The sequence below is a fragment of the Carlito syrichta genome, unplaced genomic scaffold, assembly GCF_000164805.1.
Source record: "Carlito syrichta isolate Samal-C Ts95f unplaced genomic scaffold, Tarsius_syrichta-2.0.1 Scaffold311267, whole genome shotgun sequence".
NCBI classification, from domain to species: Eukaryota; Metazoa; Chordata; class Mammalia; order Primates; family Tarsiidae; genus Carlito; species Carlito syrichta.
In genome coordinates this window covers 240096-246165 of record NW_007255363.1, presented here as the reverse complement: position 1 = coordinate 246165, position 6070 = coordinate 240096, and the positions used below count along the sequence as shown (strand labels likewise).

Genomic DNA, 6070 nt, shown 5'->3' with positions numbered 1-6070 from the left:
TAGGTGTTCATAGACACATCCAGATGATATTTGCCTTGTGAAGGCAAAACCACGAATCCCATCCAAGACACGTCCCGGGGGCCATACCAGCCACTCATGGGAGCAGCCCTGGCAGGAAGCCTTTCCATTTGGGAGCACGGAAATCCCAAACACCCATCTTTTTACTGCTTACGAGATTCTGCCTAAAAACTCCCCGTTTTCTTTCTTTGTGGTCCTCTTATTTATGCCTCCCTGCAAATTAGACAGGCACTTGCACCCTTTTTATCTGTCCCCTGAGATCAGGTTTGCCCCCCACAACCACTGAATGTCCCCGCAACAGCTCATAGGAGGATGAAAAGAGCCTTATGACTTATCCCTCTGTTAGTTGGATTGGGGGTTACCACTGGGGAAAGTCCTGGGGTTGCTACCCTGTCCACTTCGCTAACCTACAGTCAAGGCTTATCCAAAGACTTTTCAGAAAGTTTAGGTGAAATAGCCCGAAATATCTTGACTCTCCAAAATCAGATGGATTCCCTAGCAGGAGTGGTGCTCCAAAACAGAAGGGGATTAGACCTCCTGACTGCAGAAAATGGTGGACTTTGCCTATTCCTAGAAGAAGAATGTTGCTTTTATGTCAATCAGTCTGGCCTACTTAGGGATGCAGCAAAGAAACTCGCAGATAGAGCCTCACCAATCCGACAACACATGTCTGATTCCCAGGGAACCTGGTCAAAGTTCTGGAATTGGTTCCCATGGTTGTTGCCCTTATTAGGACTTCTGTTGATGATCATTTTGGCCTTTGTTTTCAGACCCTGCTGCTAAACTTAACTAAATTCATTTCTTCTCGTCTAGAGGCCACAAAACTGCAGATGGTTGTGCAATGGGGACGTCAGCCCCCTGGAACCTCTGCTGATTCCTATGGTGTGCTGTACAGCCAGACAATGGCCTTCCCAACAACATGCTTCGAAACCACCCCGCCAACCTGGCCTCAACCCCACTCTCTCACCTAGATCAGACAGGATGAGAGTTTCATGATCCCCAGTAGACAGAGTCAACGCCCTTCTCCAGCAGGAAGCAGGTACAGAAGACAGAGATTTATGGGGATCATGTCTCGGGGAAAAATGAGTCAGGAAGGCAGACAGGAACTAGAATGGGAGGAGGGGACCAGGAATTTGTCTGCGTTAACTCAGTGGATCCCATAACAGATCTGGCCGAGACAAAGTTTTTTGTTTTTTTTTTTGAGTTGGAGTCTCACTCTGTCGCCCAGACTGGAGTGCAGTGGCCGCTCCCAGTCACCGCAGCCTCGACCTGCTGGGCTCCGGTGATCCTTCCGCCTCAGCCTTCCAAGTAGCTGGAACTACAGGTGCGCTACCACGCCCGGCTAATTTTTGATTTACTGTAGAGATGAGGTCTCGCCAAGTTGCCCAGGCGGGTCTCGAACCCGCGGGCTCAGGCAGTCCACTTACCTCGGACTCCCAAAGGCGTGGGATTACAGGCTGAGCCACCGAGCCCGGCTGACAGAGCATTTTCCACAAGGGCATACAGGGAAACTTCTGCGGTAAACTTGTGGGCAGAGACTTCCCACCAGTTAGTGCAACATCTAAACTTGGCCAGTGGAACAAGCCATGTACTGGGCCCATCCAGTGACCAAACTGCACGACCCCAGTTGAAGATCTAGAAGCCCCACAGAATTTGCTTGTTGGGCTGTGGAGCTATGCTCGTGCTGGGCTGCTCCTGTCTGCCTCTGGGGTGTGCTGTCGCTTCTGCTCTTGCCTAATAAGCTGCTTTTTGCCTTTGCTGCTGGTGTGTTTCATTCAGTTCTTTATTCAAGACACCAAGAACATGGATTTTACCAGCAGATCTTAACCATGAGCACCACCAACACTCTGAGCAAAGTACGTGTCCCAGAATGGGCTGGTCCATGTGTGCTTACTCCCTGCCCCGAGACGCTCCTCAGAACTGCAGGTGAGTTGTGTGGCTCCCGTCCTCTTGTCTGTGCGAGGCCAGAACACCCCCAAGAAGAAGGTCTGGGTTGACCAGGGGGACCTGTGGGTCTTTAGGGCTCATGAGAGGAGACACGGCAGCGGCTCGGGGACCTACCAAGTCCATGTTTTTGTTTTCGTAGTCACTGATCCGTAGGTAAGAGGCTTGGGAAAACATTTACTTGCTGTTTCACTGACGTCACAGGGTTCCTGGTGCTGCGAGGGTCGCCAGCCCCCGTGGCAGGTACTATCCCTGCTCCAGCCTTGTGGGCTCACACTGGCAACATGGTGTTTCCAGAATGAACAACTTCTTGATAAAGTTCTGACTCTATCATAAAGTATATTAAAAAAGAAAACCCGCTGTCTTTCACATGGAAGAGTTCTTCGAAATTTTAGTTCATATTAAAACAGCAGAAGCCAGGCTCGGTGGCTCAGCCTGTAATCCCACGCCTTTGGGAGGCTGAGGTGAGTGGACTGCCCGAGCCCGTGGGTTCGAGACCCGCCTGGGCAGCGAGACCTCATCTCTACAATAAATCAAAAAATCAGCCGGGCATGAGTGCCTGTAATTTTGGCTACTTGGAAGGTTGAGGTGGAAGGATCACTGGAGCCCAGGAGGTCGAGGCTACAGTGGCCGGGAGTGGCCACTGTACTCCAGTCTGGGCGACAGAGTGAGACTCCAACTCAATAAAAATAAAAAATAAAAAAAAAACAGCAGAAGCTGGGCATGGGAGGCTGAGGTGGGAGGATCACTTGAGATCTGGAGTGTGAGACCAGCCTGGGTAACAAAGTGAGACCCTATTTCTATGCAAATAAAAAAATTAGCCAGGTGTAGTGGTGTGCACCTATAATCCCAGCTTCTTGGGAGGCTGAGCTGGAGGATCGCCTGAGCTCAGGAGTTCCAGGCTGCAGTTAACTACAATCATGCCGCTGTACTCCAGCCTGGGCAGCGGAACAAGACTGTCTCTGAAAAAAATTTTTAAATAAACTGTCGAAAAATATACCTTATCATATGTAAAATTAAGTTACAGTCCAGGCCTCAGACACGTAAGCAGGTATCTGGCAGGACATTCAAGAATCTGATGGATTGTGTGTGGGACAATATTTTATTGTGTGTACTAGCCACATGACAAGTTGCCTATCATCTCAATTACAGGCTGGTATCTCCCTCTTTCCCAAAGGACTGTGACACTCAGAATTCCCCTACCAATTCCTAAACACACTCTGGAGAGCCGTATTGTTGAGGCATACTAGGATAAAATGCTCCTACTTTATATTCTACGTGAAGTTGATTTGACTGGTGTAGACAGAAGGATCTGCATATCTAAATTTTGTGTGAAGAGTTCAGAAGACAAAAAATAACAAGTCTGATGGAGATGACAGACTTATGTTCCCTGAACTCAACAAATCAGTGGGAGGGGGTCTGTGGGGTAGAAAGCAAGTGGAGAGAACTAGTTGGCTCCCAAACCAAGCTGAAGCCCTTCCTTGCTAGGCTTAGAGGCAAAATGAAAGCAAGCAGAAATACAAGGAAAAAAGAAGCAAGTACAGAAGGTACTCAGAAGTCAGTGGTGGTCAGAAAAACATAGGCGAGGGCACTGCTCTTCATGAATTCTTTATCTGGGTGAGTCTGAGATTAAATTTGTGGCATTGTGAGAAAGAAGTTGGTTTCAAAGGGAAAAACTGGCAGTGGAGAAAGGGGTATCGAGAAGGCGAAGAGGAATGCTGAAGGGATGAGTTTCTTCAGAAAGAGCAATAATCGGGTGTGTTATGACCTAATACCAGAACACTGCGCATGTGTTACTTTATCTGGTGTATTTCTTCAGAGTTGGCATTTCTGGCACATTCAGCTTATTGGCTGCGCACAGATCTGGCCCCAAATTCCTGCCTTTGGAAACTGAACATTCTAATGGGGAGAAGTCAGAAAATAAACACGGAGCTGTGTGTGTGGATGGTGTGCCCTTGGAAAGGGCCACAGAAGGCGTCACTGGTGAGCCAGGACCTGAAGAACGGGAGGGAGCACGTCTTGCAGATTTCTGGGGGTTGGAGCTTCTTGCCAGACGCTGCAGCCCACGCAAGAGCCCTGGGTGGGAACAGTCAGATCACACCTGACCTGTCTGAAGGGAGTGAGGATGGCCGAGTGACTAAACCAGGAGTGAGGGAGCTGTAGATGTAATGTAGGCTCTAGAAGAACTTGATGTTTTTAATTATTTAGAGACAGGGTCTTGCTGTGTTGTCCTGGCTGGTCTTGAATTTGAGCAATCCTCCCACCTCAACCTCCTGAGTAGCTGGGACCACAGGTGCATACCACCACACCTGGCTAAGTTTTTCTTTTCTTTTCAATTGTAGAGATGGGTGAGGGGGTGGGGCGTCCCTATATTGTCCAGGCTGATCTTAAACTTCTCACCTCAGCTTCCCAGAATTTCTCCACTTGCTGGTATTACCAGTGCAAGCCACAGGACTTGGTTTTTAATCTGTGTGAGATGGAAAGCCAACGGGGGGCTTGGACAAGGGAGAGGCAAGAGCTGAACCACACATGAAGAGAATCGCTCCGACTGCCGTGCGGTGACTCCACCGGACAGCAGCTGGGAGACTGCTTGGGAGGACGCTGCCCGAATCCAGACGGACATGGGAGGCGACTCGGGCGGAGGCGGTGGAAGAGGGAAGAGGTGACTGGACGGCTTCTGGAGGTAGACGCGAGATAGGATGCTGGTGGATGTAAGAGGAGAGAATGCAGGCACATCTCAAGACCCCTGGCCGGAGCATCTGGAAGGATGCGGTTTCCACTGGCCAGGATGGCGCAGACCGGGGAGAAGCAGGCTGAGGGAAGGAGGAGCCCAGCTCTCGATGTGTGAAGTGTGAGGGGAGGTGACCTTCCAGTGGGATGCGAGTTTCAAGTGAAGGGCCGTCATTCGGGCCCAAGGTTTGAATTTGGGAGTCAGTCCTGTATTTGTGGCATCTGAAGCCATGAGGCTTACATTACGGAAATGTTCCCAAAATGTTATGTGTGAAGTATTTGTTTTCGTAAATGGCCCATTTTGAAGGTAATTAGAGAAAATGCTACTTTCAAGCCTGTTGTGGATCATTCTGTAGGGAAAATTATGCTGCATTTTATCCTGTGTTAGAAATTACTTCATGTAAATGCAGTTGTATCGGGCGACTAAGTCATGTAAACCACTGTATTGGTTTCCTCTTGCTGCAGTAACAAATTACTGCCAACTTAATGACTTAAACCACAGACACTCATTTTCTCACCCTCTGGAGGCCGGTTTGAAATCAGTGCCACTGAACTAAGCCAAGGGTTGGCAGGAGCCTGCTCCCTCGGGACAATCCTTCAGCTTCCACTGTCTGTGGCCACGTCCCTCTGATCGCTGCCTTTGTGGTCACATGATTTCTCAAACTCTTCTGTATGTGAGTCAAATCTCCCTCTGCTTCTCTCTTACAGACAATTGTGATTGTATTAAAGGGCCCATGCAGATAATTAACAAAATCCCCCTCATCTCTAGATCTGTAATGTAATCGCATCTGCAAAGACCTTTTTTCCACATAAGGCAACATTTTCAGGTTCCAGGGATTAGGACCTGATATTTGGGGGCCATTATTCAGCCTAATATGGTCATCTAAATATGTTACTTATTTTTTAGCTGGGTCTCACCCCAGACAGTCCTCCAGACTGCACTGCAGTGGCAAGATCATGGCTCATTGCAGCCTTGACCTCCTGGACTCTGGCGATCCTCCCACCTCAGCCTCCCAAGTAACTGGGACTACAGGCACATGCCAGCACGCCTGGCTAATTATTTGATTTTTTTGTAAAGACAAGGTCTCCAGGCCAGGCACGGTGGCTCACGCCTGTCATCCCAGCACTTTGGGAGGTTGAGGCGAGAGGATTACCTGAACTCAGGGGTTCGAGACCAGCCTGGGCAACATGGTGAGACCTCGTTTCTACAATAAATAAAAAAGTTAGCTGGGTGTGGTGGTGCACGCCTGTAGTTCCAGCTACTTGGAAGACTAAGGTGGAAGGATCGCCTGAGCCCAGCAGGTCGAGGCTGCAGTGGCCGTTAGCTTGCCACTGCACTCCAGCCTGGGCGACAGAGTGAGACTCTGACTCAAAAAAA

At 49.3% G+C, this 6070-nt stretch overlaps 1 long non-coding RNA gene across 1 annotated transcript; it reads left to right on the top strand.

Annotated features, from left to right (window-relative positions):
• The first annotated feature begins 455 nt into the window (after positions 1–455).
• LOC110596588 lies at positions 456–5025 on the top strand. Its single transcript, XR_002482573.1, has 3 exons — positions 456–1057; positions 1798–1944; positions 4368–5025. It is a non-coding gene; the product is annotated as an uncharacterized LOC110596588 (long non-coding RNA).
• The last annotated feature ends 1045 nt before the right edge of the window (positions 5026–6070 follow it).